Source organism: Tachyglossus aculeatus, chromosome 20 (genome assembly GCF_015852505.1).
Source record: "Tachyglossus aculeatus isolate mTacAcu1 chromosome 20, mTacAcu1.pri, whole genome shotgun sequence".
In the NCBI taxonomy this organism is placed as follows: domain Eukaryota; kingdom Metazoa; phylum Chordata; class Mammalia; order Monotremata; family Tachyglossidae; genus Tachyglossus; species Tachyglossus aculeatus.
The window spans coordinates 11,313,528-11,335,519 of record NC_052085.1 but is presented as its reverse complement, the minus strand read 5'-3'; the positions used below and the strand labels follow the sequence as shown (position 1 = coordinate 11,335,519).

The window sequence follows — 21,992 nt, the reverse complement described above, 5'->3', positions numbered from 1 at the left end:
TTGTTTTGTCGTCTGTCTCCCCCTTCTAGACTGTGAGCCCGCTGTTGGGGTAGGGACCAGCTCTACGTGTTGGCAACTTGGACTTCCCAAGCGCTTAGTCCAGTGCTCTGCACACAGTAAGCGCTCAATAAATACGATTGATTGATTGATTGATTACTCTATTTTACTTGGACATATTTACATATTCTATTTTATTTTGTTAATATGTGTTGTTTTGTCGTCTGTCTCCCCCTTCTAGACTGTGAGCCCGCTGTTGGGGTAGGGACCGGCTCTATATGTTGGCAACTTGGACTTCCCAAGCGCTTAGTCCAGTGCTCTGCACACAGTAAGCGCTCAATAAATACGATTGAATGAATGAATTAATTAATAGTAATATTCCTCAACACTGCCATCCTGTGGCAATGTAAAGATAGAACATGATGCTAATGATGGCACTAAGCGCTTACTATGTGCCGAAGACTGTTCTAAGCGCTGGGGGAGATGCAAGCTTAAACGAGTTCTCCCACCCGGGGCTCACCGTCTTAATTCCCACTTTACAGATGAGGGAACCGAGGCACAGGGAGAGAAGCAGCGTGGGTCAATGGAAAGAGCCCGGGCGTTGGAGTCAGAGGTCATGGGTTCAAATCCCGACTCTGCAAATTCATTCATTCACTCATTCAATCGTATTTATTGAGCGCTTACTGTGTGCAGAGCACTGGACTAAGCGCTTGGGAAGTACAAGTTGGCCACACATAGAGACAGTCCCTACCCAATTGTCTGCTACATGGGGTTGGGGCATGGGCCTGGGAGTCATCATCATCATCATCATCATTCGTATTTATTGAGCGCTTACTGTGTGCAGAGCACTGTAATAAGCGCTTGGGAAGTACAAGTTGGCAACACATAGAGACAGTCCCTACCCAATTGTCTGCTGCATGGGGTTGGGGCACGGGCCTGGGAGTCACGAGGTTTGCTGCCATTTGTCTGCTGCATGGGGATAGGGCACGGGCCTGGGAGTCATCATCATCATCATCAATCGGATTTATTGAGCGCTTACTGTGTGCAGAGCTCTGTACTAAGCGCTTGGGAAGTACAAGCTGGCAACACATAGAGACAGTCCCTACCCAACAGTAGGCTCACAGTCTAAAAGGAGTCACAAGGTTTGCTGCCATTTGTCTGCTGCATGGGGTTGGGGCACGGGCCTGGGAGTCATCATCATCATCATCAATCGCATTTATTGAGCGCTTACTGTGTGCAGAGCACTGTACTAAGCGCTTGGGAAGTACAAGTTGGCAACATATAGAGACAGTCCCTACCCAATTGTCTGCTGCATGGTGTTGGGGCACGGACCTGGGAGTCACAGGGTTTGCTGCCATTTGTCTGCTGCATGGGGTTGGGGCACGGGCCTGGGAGTCATCATCATCATCATCAATCGTATTTATTGAGCGCTTACTGTGTGCGGAGCACTGTACTAAGCGCTTGGGAAGTACAAGTTGGCAACATATAGAGACAGTCCCTACCCAACAGTAGGCTCACAGTCTAAAAGGAGTCACAAGGTTTGCTGCCATTCATCTGCTGCATGGGGTTGGGGCACGGGCCTGGGAGTCACAAGGTTTGCTGCCCTTTGTCTGCTGCATGGGGTTGGGGCACGGCCCTGGGAGTCATCATCATCATCATCATCAATGCTATTTATTGAGTGCTTACTGTGTGCAGAGCACTGTACTAAGCGCTTGGGAAGTACAAGTTGACAACGCACAGAGACAGTCCCTACCCAACAGTAGGCTCACAGCCTAAAAGGAGTCACAAGGTTTGCTGACATTTGTCTGCTGCATGGGGTTGGGGCACGGGCCTGAGAGTCAGGAGGTTTACTGCCATTTGTCTGCTGCATGGGGTTGGGGCACGGGCCTGGGAGTCATCATCATCATCATCAATTGTATTTATTGAGTGCTTACTGTGTGCAGAGCACTGGACTAAGCGCTTGGGAAGTAAAAGTTGGCAACACATAGGGACAGTCCCTACCCAACAGTAGGCTCAGTCTAAAAGGAGTCACAAGGTTTGCTGCCATTTGTCTGCTGCATGGGGTTGAGGCATGGGCCTGGGAGTCATTATCATCATCATCATTCGTATTTATTGAGCGCTTACTGTGTGCAGAGCACTATACTAAGCGCTTGGGAAGTACAAGTTGGCAACGCATAGAGACAGTCCCTACCCAACAGTGGGCTCACAGTCTAAAAGGCCTCACAAGGTTTGCTGCCATTTGTCTGCTGCATGGGGTTGGGGCACGGGCCTGGGAGTCACGAGGTTTGCTGCCATTTGTCTGCTGCATGGGGTTGGGGCACGGGCCTGGGAGTCATCATCATCATCATCATTTGTATTTATTGAGTGCTTACTGTGTGCAGAGCACTGTAATAAGCGCTTGGGAGTACAAGTTGACAACGCATAGAGACAGTCCCTACCCAACAGTAGGCTCACAGTCTAAAAGGAGTCACAGGTTTGCTGACATTTGTCTGCTGCATGGGGTTGGGGCACGGGCCTGGGAGTCACGAGTTTTGCTGCCATTTGCCTGCTGCATGGGGTTGGGGCATGGGCCTGGGAGTCATCATCATCATCATCAATCATATTTATTGAGTGCTTACTGTGTGCAGAGCACTGTAATAAGCGCTTGGGAAGTATAAGTTGGCCACATCTAAAGACAGTCCCTACCCAACAGTAGGTTCACAGTCTAAAAGGAGTCACGAGGTTTGCTGCCATTTGTCTGCTGCATGGGGTTGGGGCACGGGCCTGGGAGTCATCATCGTCATCATCAATCGTATTTATTGAGCGCTTACTGTGTGCAGAGCACTGGATGAAGCGCTTGGGAAGTACAAGTTGGCAACACATAGAGACGGTCCCTACCCAATTGTCTGCTGCATGGGGTTGGGGCAGGGGCCTGGGAGTCACAGGGTTTGCTGCCATTTGTCTGCTGCATGGGGTTGGGGCACGGGCCTGGGAGTCATCATCATCATCATCATTCATATTTATTTAGCACTTACTGTGTGCAGAGCACTGTACTAAGCGCTTGGGAAGTACAAGTTGGCAACACATAGAGATAGTCCCTACCCAACAGTAGGCTCACAGTCTAAAAGGAGTCACAAGGTTTGCTGCCATTTGTCTGCTGCATGGGGTTGGGGCACGGGCCTGGGAGTCATCATCATCATCATCAATCGTATTTATTGAGCGCTTACTGTGTGCAGAGCACTGTACTAAGCGCTTGGGAAGTACAAGATGGCAACACATAGAGACAGTTCCTACCCAATTGTCTGCTGCATGGGGTTGGGGCACGGGCCTGGGAGTCATCATCATCATCATCAGTCGTATTTATTGAGCGCTTACTGTGTGCAGAGCACTGTACTAAGCGCTTGGGAAGTACAAGTTGGCAACACATAGAGACAGTCCCTACCCAACAGTAGGCACACAGTCTAAAAGGAGTCACAAGTTTTGCTGCCATTTGTCTGCTGCATGGGGTTGGGGCACGGGCCTGGGAGTCATCATCATCATCATCAATCGTATTTATTGAGCGCTTACTGTGTGCAGAGCACTGTACTAAGCGCTTGGGAAGTACAAGTTGGCAACGCATAGAGACAGTCCCTACCCATTTGTCTGCTGCATGGGGTTGTGGCACGGGCCTGGGAGTCACGAGGTTTGCTGCCATTTGTCTGCTGCATGGGGTTGGGGCATGGGCCTGGGAGTCATCATCATCATCATCAATGGTATTTATTGAGCGCTTACTGTGTGCAGAGCACTGGACTAAGCGCTTGGGAAGTACAAGTTGGCAACACATAGAGACGGTCCATACCCAACAGCAGGCTCACGGTCTAGTTCATTCAATCGTATTTATCGAGCGCTTACTGTGTGCAGAGCACTGTACTTAAGTGCTTGGGAAGTACAAGTTGGCAACATATAGAGATGGTCCCTACCCAATAGTGGGCTCACGGTCTGGTTGCCAGCTATGTGACTTTGGGCAAGTCACTTCACTTCTCTGGGCCTCAGTTCCCTCATCCGTAAAATGGGGATGAAGACTGTCAGCCCCCGTGGGACAACCTGATCACCTTGTAACATCCCCAGCACTTAGACCAGTGCTATGCATACAGTAAGCGCTTAATAAATGTAATAAAAAAAAAGTGATGACTGTGAGCCCACTGTTGGGTAGGGACCATCTCTATATGTTGCCAACTTGTACTTCCCAAGCACCTAGTACAGTGCTCTGCACACAGTAAGCGCTCAATAAATATGATTGAATGAACGAATGAAAGAAGTGACTTGCCCAAAGTCACCCAGCTGACACATGGCGGAGCTGGGATGAGAACCCACGACCTTTTGACTCCCAAGCTGGTGCCCTTTCCTCTAAGCCACACTGTCTCCCCATGAACGCCACACGGCGTGGCAGCGTTTGCCACTTAACGAAAGGAGCGCTTTATTATTATTATTCATTCATTCATTCATTCATTCATTCAATCATATTTATAGAGCGCTTACTGTGTGCAGAACACTGGACTAAGCGCTTGGGAAGTACAAGTTGGCAACCTATGTCATATCATATCATATCATGCGCTTAGTCCAGTGGTCTGCACACAGTAAGCGCTCAATAAATACGACTGAATGTTAAGCACTTAGTATGTGCCAAGCACTGTACTAAGCACTGGAGTGAATACAAGCAAATAGGGTTGGGCACAGTCCCTGTCCCACATGAGGCTCACAGTCTTAATCCCCATTTCCCACCCCCCGCCTTACCTCCTTCTCTTACCCACAGCACGTGTATATATGTTTGTACAGATTTATTTATTTTACTTGTACCTATTTATTCTATTTATTTTATTAATATGTTTTGTTTTGTTGTCCGTCTCCCCCTTCTAGACTTTGAGCCCACTGTTGGGTAGGGACTGTCTCTATATGTTGCCAACATGTACTTCCCAAGTGCTTAGTACAGTGCTCTGCACACAATAAGCGCTCAATAAATACGATTGATGATGATGATAAAGATAGATAAAGAGGAAAAAGAGAAATAGGAGGATGAAAAGGTGAAGAAAGTGGAGGAAGAAGAGGAGGAAAAGAAGAGGAGGGGGAGGAAGAGGAGATGAGGGAGGAGGAAGAGAAAAAGAAAAGAAGAGAAAAAGGAAAAAAGGAAGAGGAGGAAAAGGAGGAGGAGGAGGAAAAGGAGACGATAAAGGAGGAGGAGCAGAAAGAGAAAGAAGAGGAGATCAAGAAGGAGAAAAAAACAGGTTGAAGAGAAGGAGGAAAAGAATAGGAAAAAGGAGGAGGAAGAGAAAGAGGAAGATGAAGAGGAGAAGGAGAAAGAGAAAGAGGAAGAAGAGAAGAAAGGAGAGGAGGAGAAAAGAGTGCAACATAGAATGGTGTGGGAGAAGAGGAAATGAGGGAGGTCTTGGACGGTGCCACAGAGAGCCTTCAAGGTCTCGTTGAATTCCGCGGCACATCGACAACCTGCAGTTGTCTGACAGTTTCTCTGAGAATCCGGAATATGATTTTCCGGCCAACGGAACTGGAAAGACAAGAAAAAAACAGGGCAGAGGCCTAGGTGATGAATGTGTGTAACTGTAGAGGGGAGGCGACTGGAATTAAGCAAGAGCAAGCAGGTCTGAGGAGAACAATGGGTATCAGAGGCCTCTGAGGGAGATGGATCCGCTCGTGGATATTTGATCGGGAAAGGGTACCTACCCAGCGCATCATGTTCCTTTCCTGGATCTGTCCGTTTCCTCCGCGTAGCCTGGCCCATCCAGACTGGCTTACATCTGTGACCGGGTCATTTGTCCTCGGTCGAGTCACCGTCTTTATCCCCTCCAGACTGTAAGCTCGTTGTGGGCAGGGAATGCGTTCTGCTTATTGTCGTACCCTACTCTCCCAGGCGCTTAGTATGGTGTGATTGAAGTCTTGACTTGGATGAATCAAACTCCAACAGATTGGAACACCTCCATAGCTGCCCGAGGAGATGGGGAGAGGAAAGGATTTCAGCTTCTTGGCTTAGTTAGCCAGTTAGGGTCTTGGTGGGTGTTTTTTAAAAAATGGATTCATTCGTTCATTCAATTGAGCGCTTATTGTGTGCAGAGCACTGTACTAAGCGCTTGGGAAGTACAAGTCGGCAACATATAATAATAATAATAATGGCATTTATTAAGCGCTTACTATGTGCAAAGCACTGTTCTAAGCGCTAGGGAGGTTACAAGGTGATCAGGTTGTCCCTTGGGGGGCTCACAGTCTTAATCCCCATTTTACAGATGAGGTAACTGAGGCACAGAGAAGTTAAGTGACTTGCCCAAAATCACACAGCTGACAGTTGACGGAGCCGGGGTTTGAACCCATGACCTTTGACTCTGAAGCCCGGGCTCTTTCCACTGAGCCACGCTGAAGACGGTCCCTCCCCAACAACGGGCTTACAGTCTAGAAGCAGCGTGGCTCAGTGGAAAGAGCCTGGGCTTTGGAGTCAGAGGTCATGGGTTCGAATCCCAGCTCTGCCAATTGTCAGCTGTGTGACTTTGGGCAAGTCACTTAACTTCTCTGTGCCTCAGTTCCCTCTTCTGTAAAATGGGGATGAAGACTGTGAGCCCCCTGTGGGACAACCTGATCACCTTGTAACCTCCCCAGCGCCTAGAACAGTGCTTTGCACATAGTAAGCGCTTAATAAATGCCATGATTAATTAATTAATTAATTAGAAGGGGGAGACAGACAACAAAACAAAACACATAGACAGGTTCTTATCTTTCTGCCATTTTAACAAAGTGGCCAAATCAATCCATCAATCGTACTTATTGAGCGCTTACTGTGTGCAGAGCACTGTACTAAGCGCTTGGGAAGTCCAAGTTGGCAACATCTAGAGACGGTCCCTACCCAATAGTGGGCTCACAGTCTAGAAGGGGGAGACAGAGAACAGAACCAAACATATTAACAAAATAAAATAAATAGAATAGATATGTACAAGATAAATAGAGTAATAAATATGTACAAACATCTATACATATATACAGGTGCTGTGGGGAAGGGAAGGAGGAAAGATGGGGGAGATGGAGAGGGGAAGGAGGGGGAGAGGAAGGAGGGGGCTCAGTCTGAGAAGGCCCCCTGGAAGGCCAAATGTAACGTGTTGGGTGTCAGTATGATAAAATATTGAAGTTTGGGGAAACTCTGGCCAACTGGATTTCCCTTCATTGCTGTTAGAGGCCGGTGAAGGAAGCGCCCAAACCGTCGCCCTGCCCCACGTCCACGTCCGACAGGATACCACTCTGAGGATTATTCTTAATAAGCAGGTTGGCTTTTGGCTCCGTGGCTTCTATTTTCCAGGTCTGCCAATCGGGCTCTCTCCACTGGCCGGGAAAGGTGAGAATTAGCTCTGCTTAAAAGGGAAGTTAGAGTGGTTTCATTGATGAAATCTAATAATAATTGTGGTCTTTAAGTGTTTAATATGTGTCGAGCGTTGGGGCAGATACAAGATAATCAGGGCTTATTCGTATTCATGTCTGTCTCTCCACTCTAGACTTGAAAGCTGTGTGACTTTGGTAAATAGAGAAGCAGCGTGGCTTAGTGGAAAAAGCCCAAGCTTGGGAGTCAATCAATCAATCAATTAATCAGTCGTATTTATTGAGCGCTTACTGTGTGCAGAGCACTGTACTAAGCGCTTGGGAAGCACAAGTTGGCAACATATAGAGACAGTCCCTACCCAACAGTGGGCTCACAGTCTAAAAGGGGGAGACAGAGAACAAAACCAAACATACTAACAAAATAAAATAAATAGAATAGATATGTACAAGTAAAATAAATAAATAAATAAATAGAGTACAGGGGGTGACCGGAGCATCTGCAGAGATGGAGGAGTGTGGGCCTTGCCCCTCCACCCAGCCCCCGAGTGTTAGGGTGACGTTAGGGCCTCGTAGCCCCGCCACCCCAGCTAACCGGGATCATCATCATCAGCAATCATCAATCGTATTTATTGAGCACTTACTATGTGCAGAGCACTGTACTAAGCGCTTGGGAAGTACAAATTGGCAACATATAGAGACAGTCGCTACCCAACAGTGGGCTCACAGTCTAAAAGGGGGAGACAGAGAACAAAACCAAACATACTAACAAAATAAAATAAATAGAATAGATATGTACAAGTAAAATAAATAAATAAATAGATAGAGTAATAAATATGTACAAACATATATACATATATACAGGTGCTGTGGGGATGTGCGTTGGGTGGCATGAACACGCCGCTGTTGCTGCCCTTTCCGATCCCAAGGGAAGACACGTTTCCCTCCACCGTTCCTCAACTTTTATGTCACTGTAAGGTTTAATTATGATCATTTTTAAGACAGGCTCGGATGGACCCTTTAGTTCCGTTGCTATGGAGACCTGCGGATGGAGAAGCCAATTTAGTAGGTCCGGGTCACGGGGATTAAAGGGGGCCGGGAGAGAGGGGGGGAAACTTCTTTAGCAGAGTGAATCAGGATGAAGAGACCAAGGTTCGGTTATTCACGGTGCCAGGGAATTTCCTACAAGGCTCCCAGGCTCATCAGAAACGGTGTCCATCCTGATTAGCCTCTATCATAATAATGATGGCATTTGTTAAGCGCTTACTACGTGCAGAGCACTGTTCTAAATGCTGGGGAGGATAAAAGGCGATCAGGTTGTCCCACGTGGGGCTCACGGTCTCAATCAGCGTGGCTCAGTGGAAAGAGCCCAGGCTTTGGAGTTAGAGGTCATGGGTTCGAATGCCGGCTCTGCCAGCTGTCAGCTGTGTGACTTTGGGCAAATCACTTAACTTCTCTGTGCCTCAGTTACCTCATCTGTAAAATGGGGATTAAGATTGTGAGCCCCCCCCGTGGGACAACCTGATCTCTTTATAACCTCCCCAGTGCTTAGATTTTTTTTTCTTTTAGACTGTGAGCCCACTGTTGGGTAGGGACTGTCTCTATATGTTGCCAACTTGTACTTCCCAAGCGCTTAGTACAGTGCTCTGCACACAGTAAGTGCTCAATAAATACAAATCCCGGGATTTGTATTTAAAAAAGTAAAAGTATTTATTTGTTTACAAATTTAAAAGTAAATTTGTATTTAAAAATTTGTATTTAAAAATTTGTATTGAAAATGGGGATTAAATCTGCGAGCCCCACGAGGGACAACCTGATCACCTTGTAACCTCCCCAGCGCTTAGAACAGTGCTTTGCACATAGTAAGTGCTTAATAAATGCCATTATTAATTAATTAAATACGATTGATTGATTAATCCCCATTTTACAGATGAGGGAACTGAGGCCCAGAGAAGTGACGTGACTTGCCCGAAATCACTTGAACCCGTGACCTCTGACTCCCAAGCCCATGCACTTTCCACTGAGCCACCCTGCTTCTATCGCAGCGCTTAGTACAGTTCCTGGTACAAGGTAAACACTCAATAAATACCGCTGATTGATAGGAAGTGCTTAATAAACACCATTTTCAAAAAACAAACCCCAAAAACAAAGGCCCTGTCAGAGAGAGGAAGAACCTCTTGGCATTGAGGCTTGTAAAACGTTCAGGAATTTCCTCCCCCACCGTCCAGGGTTGGAATCCAGGAGTCCCTGGACAAGTGGTGCCGTCCTTGACTGACTGACCGGGGACTGTAAAAATAGGATTGACGTGGAATCTGACTGTGAGCCCATTTTGGGGTAGGGACTGTCTCTATTTGTTGCCGAATTGTACTTTCCAAGTGCTTAGTACAGTGCTCCGCACACAGTAAGCGCTCAATAAATACGATTGAAAGAAAGAAAAGAAAAAGCCTGGTTCCCTCCTTGAAAGCCAGAAGGAGACCAGCCCAGCCCGGCCCTCCCGCCTCTCGTTCTCGGCCTTTGGCGGGGGGTGGTGGGGTTCGGAGCAGGGAGATCACCCCCAAATAGCTCCCCTGCACACCGACCATGGTGAGCTCTTAGTTGTGGCTCCTCAAGAGAAGATGAACAGAACTGTTGTCCGGGCCCAAAGAATCACCGTATCTCAGACTGCTGGTGATCCTTCTTTAACTTCCAGCCCTCAACTTGTCCTTCCCCAGCGCTTAGTCCAGTGCTCTGCACACAGTAAGCGCTCAATCAATACAACTGAATGAATGAATGAATGAACCTCCCTTCCCCGACTCCAGTCTCTGGAAGGGAGGGGGTGAGAAGGGAAGAAAAATTCACTCATCTCCTTCTCACCTCTGGCATCCCCACACCTTTTCTCTCTCCCAGGAGAGGATCCCCCGTGGTGGATGTTTTCTGGGGGGGGTTTTAAGGCAAGGGAGTTCAAAGAACCACAGCACGTAGGTGCGTAGATGTAATTTGTTTATATTAACGTCTGTCTCTCCCTGTAGACTTTCAGCTCATTGTGGGCAGGGAACGCGTCTGTACAAAACAAAAGGATCCTTAGCATGTATGTATGTATATGTATGTATTGACTGTTTAATCAATCAATCAATCAATCAATCATATTTATTGAGCGCTTACTATGTGCAGAGCACTGTACTAAGCGCTTGGGAAGTACAAATTGGCAACATATAGAGACAGTCCCTACCCAACATTGGGCTCACAGTCTAAAAGGGGGAGACAGAGAACAAAACCAAACATAGTAACAAAATAAAATAAATAGAATAGATATGTGCAAGACTGTAAGCCCCCTGTTGGGTAGGGACTGTCTCTATATGTTGCCAACTTGTACTTCCCAAGTGCTTAGTACAGTGCTCTGCACACAGTAAGCGCTCAATAAATACGATTGGTTGATTATGTATTTAGTCTTCTAGATTGTGAGCCCACTGTTGGGTAGGGACTGTCTCTATATAATGCCAACTTGTACTTCCCAAGCGCTTAGTACAGTGCTCTGCACATAGTAAGCGCTCAATAAATATGATTGATTGATTGATTGATGTATATGTTTGTACATATATGTCTATATGTATATATTTATTACTCTATTTTACTTGTAAATATCTATTCTATTTATTTTATTTTGTTAATATATTTGGTTCTGTTCTCTGTCTCCCCCTTCTAGACTGTGAGCCCACTATTGGGTAGGGACCGTCTCTATATGTTGCCAACTTGGACTTCCCAAGCGCTTAGTACAGTGCACACAGTAAGCGCTCAATAAATACGATTGATTGATTGATAGAGCTGGGGTAGGACAGGGGTGAGATCACCCCAGAACGCAGCACAGAGAGGCAGCGAGACCTACTGGGCTCTAATCCCGGCTCTGCCACCCGCCTGCCGGCTGACCGCGGCCAAGTTAGTTTACTTCTTTGGGCCTCAGTTTCCTCATTGGCAAAATGGGGACTCAATCAATCAATCAATCAATCTATCGTATTTATTGAGCGCTTACTGTGTGCAGAGCACTGTACTAAGCGCTTGGGAAGTACAAGTTGGCAACATATAGAGACAGTCCCTACCCAACAGTGGGCTCACAGTCTAAAAGGGGGAGACAGAGAACAAAACCAAACATACTAACAAAATAAAATAAATAGAATAGCTATGTACAAGTAAAATAAATAAATGGAGTAATAAATATGTACAAACATATATACATATATACAGGTATTTATTGAGTTGCATTTATTGAGTGCTTACTGTGTGCAGAGCTTGGGAAAATATGACAGAATTGGGTTGGTAAGATTAGAACCCAGGTCCCTCCGACTTCCGGGCCCATGCTGTGTCCACTGGACCACCTTGCTTCTCCCTCCTGTTCTCCCTCCCCTTCAGACCATAAGCTCCACACAAGGTGGGGACTGGATCCTATCTGATGACCCCAGTGCTTGGCACATTGTAAACGCTTAATAAATGTGGTTGTTATTACTATTATTATTATCATTCTTATTCATTCAGTCGTTTTTATTGAGCACTTACTGTGTGCAGAGCACTGTACTAAGCACTTGGGAAGTCCAAGTTGGCAACATATAGAGACGGTCCCTACCCAACAGCGGGCTCATAGTCTAGAAGGGGGAGACGGACAAGAAAACAAAACATATTAACAAAATAAAATAAATAGGATAATAATAATAATGGCATTTATTAAGCACTTACTATGTGCAATTCACTGTATTAAGCGCTGGGGAGGTTACAGGGTGATCAGGTTGTCCCACGTGGGGCTCACAGTCTAAATCCCCATAGTAATAATAATAATGGCATTTATTAAGCGCTTGCTATGTGCAAAGCACTGTTTTAAGCGCTGGGGAGGTTACAGGGTGATCAGGTTGTCCCACGTGGGTCTCACAGTCTAAATCCCCATTTTACAGATGAGGTAACCGAGGCACAGAGTAGTTAAGCGACTTGCCCAGAGTCACACAGCTGACAATTGGCGGAGCCGGGATTTGAACCCATGACCTCTGACTCCAAAGCCCGGGCTCTTTCCACTGAGCCACGCTGCTTCTCAATATTATAGAATAGTAATAGTCAATATGTACAAGTAGAGGATAGCATTGTGGCCTAGTGGATAAAGCATGGACCTGGGAGCCACAGGACCTGGATTCTAATCCTGACTCCACCACTTGTGTGCTAAGAGACCTTGTGCAAGTCATTTCACTGGGCCTCAGTTTCCACAACTGCAAAATGGGGATTGAATACCTACTTAGACTGTGAAACGCATGTGAGACAGGAGCTATATCCGGCCTGATTTACTTGTATCTACTTGTATCGGGAAGCAGCGTGGCTCGGGGGAAAAAGCCCGGGCTTTGGAGTCAGAGGTCATGAGTTCAAATCCCAGCTCCACCACTTATCAGCTGTGTGACTTTGCGCAAGTCACTTGACTTCTCTGGGCCTCAGTTCCCTCATCTGTAAAATGGGGATGAAGACTGTGAGCCCCCCGTGGGACAACCTGATCACCTTGTTAACCTCCCCAGCGCTTAGTGCAGTGCTTTGCACATAGTAAGCACTTAATAAATGCTATTATAAAAAAACAAAAACAAATACCAATCGTATTTATTGAGCACTTACTGTGTGCAGAGCACTGTACTAAGCGCTTGGGAAGTACAGGTCGGCAACATACAGAGACAGTCCCTACCCAACAGCGGGCTCACAGTCTAGAAGACCAACATTATTATTATTATTATTATTATCTACCCCTGCGCTTAGAACAATGCTTGACAAAGTGCTTAACAAATACCATAAAAAACCTCTGAAAAGAAAAATCAAACCCTTTCCCTCAGAGGGTATTGTGAAGGATAACTGGCTTTAATGGACACGGTGCACATTTCAAATCCCAGATGCTGCGGAAAGCCCAATAAATAACAGGATGTTATGGAAAAATCACAGCAATCCCCACTTCTTGACCCAGAATTTGGATCCAGATCAGACCGAGCTATGTGTGAACCAATTATTTGGATGCAGATTGAAAGATTGACGTTTTTCTCTGCAAGCCTCCTGATGCCTTGCTCGTTGTTCGGATTCCAGGATTTCTCCCGCCCGTCGCAGACCTGTCTGACGAGGGGACTGGATCGGACCCTCCTTCCCAGGCCCAAGGTAAGCCAGAGGAGCCGAGGACCGGGGGGCAAATACGGTGGGCTTTCGGGGCTCATCGTTGGGCGGTTGAGTGGGGAGGCCCCCTGAAAGAGTATCGTCAATGACAGAGGCCTGGGCCATGGAAGCAGCGTGGCTCAGTGGAACGAGCCCGGGCTTTGGAGTCAGAGGTCGTGGGTTCAAATCCCGGCTCCGCCACTTGTCAGCTGTGTGACTTTGGGAAAGTCACTTAACTTCCCTGGGCCTCAGTTCCCTCATCTGTAAAATGGAGATGAAGACTGTGAGTCCCACGTGGGACAACCTGATTACCTTGTATCTACCCCAGCGCTTAGAACAGTGCTTTGCACATAGTAAGCACTTAACAAATACCAACATTATTATTATTATTATTATGGAACCCAACTGCATTGACCTTGGGCGCGCTAGAGAGTGGGCCCTTCATTCTAATCCCGGCTCCACCACTTGTGATCTTGGGCAAGGTCACTTCTCTTCTTGTTGCCTCAGTTATCTCACCCTTAAAATGGCCATTGAGACTGTAAATCCCACGTATGACAGAGAACGTGTCCAATCTAGTCAGCTTGTAGCTACCCCAGCATTTAGAACAGAGCTCGGCACATAGTAAGTGCTTAACAACTACCTTTAAAACAAACAAACAAAAAAGTTTGAGGTTGGAAAGGATTGTTTTTGCCCCAGATCTGCATAGGGCAACTTGTCTTGGCTAGTTGCTAAGCTTAGCTGGTCACTCTGGTAGGTAAATTGGGGATTAGAAATTTATTCTCCCTCCCCCTTAGACTGAGCCCCACATGAGCCAGGAGCTGTGTCTCAGTGCTTAGCGCAAGTGCTTAACAGGTACCTCAATTATCCCTCTAGGCGATCAGCTCCACTTCCCCTATCTCATTATCTCAGGCATGCAATACTGTGCTCTGCAACACAGCAAGCACTCAATAAATCCCCCCAGGATTGACAGTCCTGCCCTCAAGCCAGCTTTAGGATCCTGTTATCACCTTATCAACCACACTCAGAAAACATTTCAGCCTCGTCCTCCCCTAGCCAGTTTAGAAATTTATTCTCCCTCCCCCTTAGACTGAGCCCCACGTGAGCCAGGAACTGTGTCTCAGTGCTTAGCACAAGTGCTTAACAGGTACCTCAATTATCCCTCTAGGCAATCAGCTCCACTTCCCCTATCTCATTATCTCAGGCATGCAATACTGTGCTCTGCAACACAGCAAGCACTCAATAAATCCCCCCAGGATTGACAGTCCTGCCCTCAAGCCGGCTTTAGGATCCTGCTATCACCTTATCAACCGCACTCAGAAAACATTTCAGCCTCGTCCTCCCCTAGCCAGTCCTCACCGGACCTGTCAGTGGGGGTGGTCAGTTCAATCTCCAGAATCTAGACAGCATCTCTGGAGAGCAACTGTCAATCATTCCTCTTCCCAGCCATTCGGGAAGCAAACCCCACAGGAGTCTGGCCCCCCAGCTTTTCCTGGGTCCAACTGGTGCTTTTCAGGGCTAATGAGCTTAATTGTTGTTGTGGTGGTAATAGTAAGTCCTTGCTATGTGCAGAGCACTGTACAAGGCGCTAGGAGAGAATACCCAGGTTGGAATTAGACCTGGTCCCTGACCCTCAGAGGGCTTTCTATCTAGGAGTGTAAGTGGGAGAAGTGATTGGGGATAGATAATAATAATAATAATAATGATAGCATTTATTAAGCGCTTACTATGTGCAAAGCACTGTTCTAAGCGCTGGGGAGATTACAGGGTGATCAGGTTGTCCCACGGGGGGCTCACAGTCTTCATCCCCATTTCACTGATGAGGTAACTGAGGCCCAGAGAAGTTGTGACTTGCCCAAAGTCACACAGCTGACAATTGGCAGAGTTGGGATAGATATATCAGAAATGATTTTTTTTTAATGGTATGTAAATGCTTACTATGTGCCAGGCACTGCGATAACTGTGAGCCCACTGTTGGGTAGGGACCGTCTCTATATGTTGCCAACTTGTACTTCCCAAGCGCTTAGTACAGTGCTCTGCACACAGTAAGTGCTCAATAAATACGATTGATTGATTGATTGATTGATAAGTGCCAGAGTAGATACAAGAATAGATACCGTCCCCGTCCCACATGGGGCTCGCAGTCTTAATCCCCCTTTTACAGATGAGGTAACCGAGGCCCAGAGAAGTGAAGTTCCTTCATCCTGTTGTATTTATTGAGCGCTTGCTGTGTACAGGGCACCATATAAGCACTTGGGAGTGTACAAATACAACAATAAACAAGACACATTCCCTGCCCGCAACGAGCTTACAATCTAGACGGGGGGAGACATCATCATCATCATCAATCGTATTTATTGAGCGCTTACTGTGTGCAGAGCACTGTACTAAGCGCTTGGGAAGTACAAGTTGGCAACACGTAGAGACAGTCCCTACCCAACAGTGGGCTCATAGTCTAAAAGGGGGAGACAGAGAACAAAACCAAACATACTAACAAAATAAAATAAATAGAATAGATATGTACAAGTAAAATAAATAAATAAATAGAGTAATAAATATGTACAAACATATATACATAGACAGACATCAATACAAATAAATAAGTGATTTGCCCAAAGTCACACAGCAGGTAAGTGGTGGAGCCAAGATTAAAACCCATGCCCTTCTGACTGTCAGGCCTGTGCCCCTTCCACTGGGCCACGCCGCTTCTCTAAAACGTTCAAACGTAACGTGGACACACCCACAAAATCGGCTCAAGGTCTCGATGGGAGGAGGAGCAGGAACAGCTTTTATTCCGAGGCCGGGAATGGAGCCCTCCGGAACCCCGCTGTGGTGCGGTGGGTCCATCTCGGAGGCGATGGTAGGTCGGAGAGCAGCCGGGTGCCAGCCAGGAGCAGGGACTTTGGGATCGAGACGACACAGTTTGCGAGCCCCCTCTCCTTCAGCCATAAACAAGGCAAATCATAGTAGGGGAAAGGCAATTGAGCAGATTCAGGGGTAGCCCTCCCTCCTCCCCAAGCCAGAGCAGACGTGGGCAACGGTCAGCCAGGCAGGGTCAGCCGGGCCAGCCAGGCCTGGTTCCCTCCGCGGCTGTCGGCCGCGCCCACGCTTGCAGAGCACTTCGAGCTGTTCCGCTTGGAGCCAAGATGACCACGCCATCATCATCCTATCTCTGTCCAGTCTAACGGTTGCCATGTGAGATCACCGCCGGGGGAGTGGGAATCCACGGTGCTGCAAAGAGCCTGCCACGGACACGTGGCGTTCCCAACAGATGGAAAGGAAATTAAAGTCACTTTTCCCCCTTAGGTCACAGGGGTCATTCTGTTCACATTCAGCTTCAGAGGAGAACAGCCTCATGCGTTAAAAAAAAAAAGCCACCATCTGGACAGGGAAGAGTTGGTAACCAAATGTCCCGTCGTCTCTGTGATGTGCAGGTGACTTTTTGTTTTTCGGATATTTGGTAAGCACTTATTATGTGGCAGGCACAGTGCTAAGCCCTGGGATAGATACAAGATAATCAGGTTGGACACAGTCCACGTCCCCCATGGGGCTCGCAGTCCGTGTCTTCTGGTTGTCTTTATTCTCCAGGTGTCATCATCATCATCATCAATCGTATTTATTGAGCGCTTACTGTGTGCAGAGCACTGTACTAAGCGCTTGGGAAGTACAAGTTGGCAACATAACTGTGTTGCCCTGACTTGCTCCCTTTATTCATCCCCCTTTCCGGCCCCACAGCACTTATGTCCATATCATTTTATTCATTTCTATTAACGTCTGTCTCCCATTCTAGACAGTAAGGTCGTCTTGGGCTGGGATCGTACCCACCAACTCTGTTATACTGCACTCTCCCAAGCACTTAGTACAGTGCTCTGCACACAGCAAGCACTCAATAAATACCAGTGACCGACTTGCTGGCCAGATAGGGAGTCATTCATTCATTCATTCAATCATATCTATCGAGCGCTTACTGTGTGCAGAGCACTGTACTAAGCACCTGGGAAGTACAAACTGGCAACATATAGAGACGGTCCCTACCCAACGACGGGCTCACATTCAGCTCGAAACCTCACGTTGCGCAAAACCTGGAACTCAATCTGCCAATATCTTCAGGCCAGTTCCCGAAATCTCATGTCAGAGGTTTCTCCCTGAGTCACAAAGAGAAACGAACCCCCGGCCCATCCCCTTGTGCAGGGCGGGGACCTTTCCCAGTGCCTCAAAGGATGGACTGATTAAAAAATAAAAATGGGAGAGTCATTGGGGTACCGAGTAGGAGCTAAACTTGCTTCGTCTTAATTCAGTCTGCCCTCTCTCTGAGGTAGCCGTAACCCAATGTCACCTTAGCCCAGCGTCAGACAGTAACCAGTATTGTTTGCTAGAAACACAGGTCCATTTGTAAACTGAAATAGGACACTTCTTGGAAACGCCCAGTCAAAAAGCACTTTGGAAAAAAAAAATCAGCAAGGCCCAGGAAAAAAAAAAGAAAAGAAACAGCTCCGCCACTTGTCACCCGTGTGACTTTAGGCAAGTCACTTCTCTGTGCCACAGTTACCTCATCTGTAAATTGGGGATTAAGACTGTGAGCCCCATGTGGGACAACCTGATCACCATGTAACCTCCCCAGCGCTTAGAACAGTGCTTTGCACATAGTAAGCGCTTAATAGATGCCATCATTATTATTAAGGAGCTCTATATTGTCTGAAGCCGCCAGCAGGGAGATGCCATTGTTTGTCACTTGCTGTGCTCTTAGGCACTAACCCATAATGGTCTAGGGTTAGGGGTCCCTGCTGATTCTGGATGTTCACCTCTCCTTATCTCCTCTTGCAGTTATGGCCGTGACAGGAAAAGCACTGTGAGGTAACCGGTCCTTAATGGTCCCCCGATGACTCCTCCACAGTCCCCTTGAAGCAGCCGCTGTTCTGGGCAGGGTGAGGGCAGGGATCATCTCCACTTCCTGTCTCATCATCTCACACATGCAATACTGTGCTCTGCAACACAGCAAGCACTCAATAAATCAATCAATCGTATTTATTGAGCGCTTACTGTGTGCAGAGCACTGTACTAAGTGCTTAAATCCCCCCAGGCTTGACAGTCCTTCCCTCAAGCCAGCTTTAGGATCCTGAAATCACCTTATCAACCGCACTCAGAAAGCATTTCATCCCCGTCCTCCCCTAGACAGTCCTCACCGGACCTGTCAGTGGGGATGGTCAGTTCAATCTCCAGAATCTAGACAGCCCCCTGTGCACAGTAGGCGCTCAACAAATACTCCTGATTGGTCGATGAGTATCCCGCATTTGCCTCATCAAAATGGCAGCCTATTTTCTAAACCATTTCTCCCCCCTAAATTGAAATCTAATCCGGTCTCCCAAATGCTGCCCATCCTAATGTAGGGGTCATGGAGAAGGGATTCGAAGAGCCCCAGGCCTGTGTTTTGCCCGTGAGTTTTCCACTTGGAGCCACTGACTGGCAGAATTCCAGACCATCACTGCTTCTTGATGCTATTTCATCCGGGGCCACGTCGGACACCTGACTAAAGTCGGGATGGATCGCGCCGCTTCTTTCCCCTGCTCTACTGAGCTTGTCACCCTGCCCTAGAAGGAAATTAGATTCACCTGATAAGATTTGTTTATGCAAAGCTATGTTGATTATCACCCAGTCTCCTGTGGGCTTCTGGGTGTCTGCAAATTGATTTTTTGGGGGTGATTTGCTCCAGTGCTTTTCCAGGTATATTCAGTATTTTTCCAGGTGACCTAGATTCCCAAAATGGTTGTTAACGCTAACGTCCTCCTTCTCCCCTGGATGTAAATCGGACCCCTTATTATTGCCTTGTCGAAGCTTTTCAGCATATACAGTGTACGTTCGCATGTGAGTCGGGAGAGGAGGGAGAGACAGAGAGATATAAATCTGGCCAGAAAAATACATATCCTTTGCAGAGAAATTCACTTACCTAGTGAAAAGAAATCTCCATTCATTGTCAGCTGCCCAGAAATCTATATTCAGAAACGGTATCTGCTTCGTGGTAGCCTGTAATTGGAGCCACAATCTTGTGATCTTGCAAACAAAGCCTGGATTTTTTTCAATAAATAGGGTTCCCAGCTTTCTAAAATATGGTGGTAGCTTGTTGAAAAATAAGTTAAGGATTCAAACCAGATAAAGGTTCCAGTTATGCTTCTCTAACTCCCTGGGCTATTATTTCAAATCCCAACTTCTAACTCTCAGGAGCATTTCCAAACCAGATTAGGAAATCACTCTCTCTCTCATTCATTCAGTTGTATTTACTGAGCACTTATGTGTAGAGCTCTGTACTAAGCGCCTGGGAGAGTACAATACAATAGAGAAGCAGCATGGTTTAGTGGAAAGAGCACGGGCTTGGGAGTCAGAGGTCATGGGTTCTAATCCTGCTCCGCCACGTCTGCTGTGTGACCTTGGGCAAGTCACTTAACTTCTCTGAGCCTCACTTACCTCATCTGTAAAATGGGGATTAAGACTTTGAGCCCCACGTGGGACAACCTGATCGCCTTGTATCTCCCCAGCGCTTAGAACAGTGCTTTGCACAAAGTAAGCGCTTAACAAATGCCATCATTATTATATTATTATTAATAGACATATTTCCTGCCCACAACGAGCTACAGTCTAGAGACAGCTTAGCAGCTCTGTAAAATGTCCTGAATTTCAGTTGTTTTTCATTTGAAGAAGTTTATTTATCTTTCCAGTCACTTAGAATCATCACCGTTTATTTATTGGCTGCTTACTGTGTGGAGAGTAGTGTACTAAGCGCTTGGGAGAGTACAACAGAATTTGTAAACATGTTCCATGCCACAGCAAACTTATTGAAATACACAGTAGAAATATAAAAATAACAATTTTAAAATGGTATTTGTTAAACACTCACTACGTGACCAGCACTGTACTAAGTGCTCGGATAGATCATTAGGTCCCACATTAGACTGTAGGGGGAAGAACGGGTATTGGATCCCCATTGTGCAGATGAGGGAACTGAGGTTCAGAGAAATAGAGTCGCTCGCCCAAGGTCACAGAGCAGACAAGAGTCGGCGTGGGATTCGAACCCAGGGCCTTTGACTCCTGGGCCTGAGCCCTTTCCACCAGGCTACTGCTTCCCTACGAATGGAAAAATTCACTTCTGGTCTCCATGGGCAACAACTGAAGGATTAGAGTCGCTGACTGCTCAGCTGCAGTTGGCACCCTCATTTGGGGGACTCGGCCCCTGACTGGAACAACTCCCGACCATTTCCTGTGCCTCAGTTTCTCCGTCTTCACGGTAGATGTGGGTTTTTCAGAGAGGACCTGTTTGTTGGTGTTGGTAACGTTCCCAGAAACCGCCACGTCCAAGGCGCTAAAACCAAAGCACCTAGATCTCTGAAGCCTGTCTCGTTCCCGAAAAAAAATGGACCACCATGGCTCACTGTGGTGGCAGTGTGTGAGATTTTTCCACGTTGCTGATGCTCTAATAATAATAATGATGGCATTTGTTAAGCGTTTACTATGTACAAAGAACTGTTCTAAGCGCTCTAGTTGGCGTGCACAACACACAAATAGCTCTCGTGGCTCAGTGGAAAGAGCACGGGCTTTGGAGTCAGAGGTCACGGGTTCGAATCCCAGCTCTGCCAATTGTCAGGCGTGTGACTTTGGGCAAGTCACTTAACTTCTCTGTGCCTCGGTTCTCTCACCTGGAAAAATGAGGATGAAGACTGTGAGCCGACAACCTGATCACCTTGTAACCTCTCCAGCACTTAGAACAGTGCTTTGCACATAGTAAGCACTTAACAAATGCCATTATTATTAGTAGTAGTAGTGTTTTTACTACCCCAACTGTATGGCTGGATGTTCTGTCTGTCACCAGTGAACTGCATTGGGCTACACTATTTATGGAGCTAAAGAAGTTGGATCTACATGATAAACTCAAACTGGGTCAAAATACTATTGGTCTCTCTGTGTCTGCAGTTCCACTTTTGTAACGGACCGAGATTTGATCACAGCCACCCGATCGATGTTCCCTCTCCGGGATGCAGCCTCCTCTTACACTTTTAGAATGAGAAAAGAAGTCATAGCTACGGTGGCAAAACCATGCGAGTAGCGGTTGGCCGGATTTGAAGGGAGAGGGAGTCCTGGACAGTGGGGAAGGCGCGAGCTACAGGTTGTCTGTCGGGGGAGATGAGTGGGACTCGGTTAGGTTAGCTTGAGAGAAGCAGTGTGGCGTAGTGGATAGAGCATGGGCCTGGGAGTGGGGTCATGGGTTCTCATCTCAATCAATCGTATTTATTGAGCGCTTACTGTGTGCAGAGCACTGTACTATGCGCTTGGGAAGTACAAGTTGGCAAGGTCGGCTCTGCCACCTTTCTGCTGTGTGAACTGAGGGGTACAGGTAGAGAGGGGTGAGGCCGCGTAATGGGGAGAGCTAATTGACTAACGCTAACGGCTGAGGATTTCTACTTGATTGAATGTAACTAAAAATTTGCTGCCCAAATTCATCCCTAATGACACCTGCCCCCAGGGGACCCATGGCCCTCCCTTTCAGATGGTCGATG

The 21,992-nt window shown here is 47.1% G+C and overlaps 1 pseudogene; it reads left to right on the top strand.

Annotated features, from left to right (window-relative positions):
- The window catches only part of LOC119941261, an 82,428-nt pseudogene extending 60,765 nt beyond the window's left edge, over positions 1 to 21,663 (top strand).
- Positions 21,664 to 21,992: the final 329 nt, after the last annotated feature.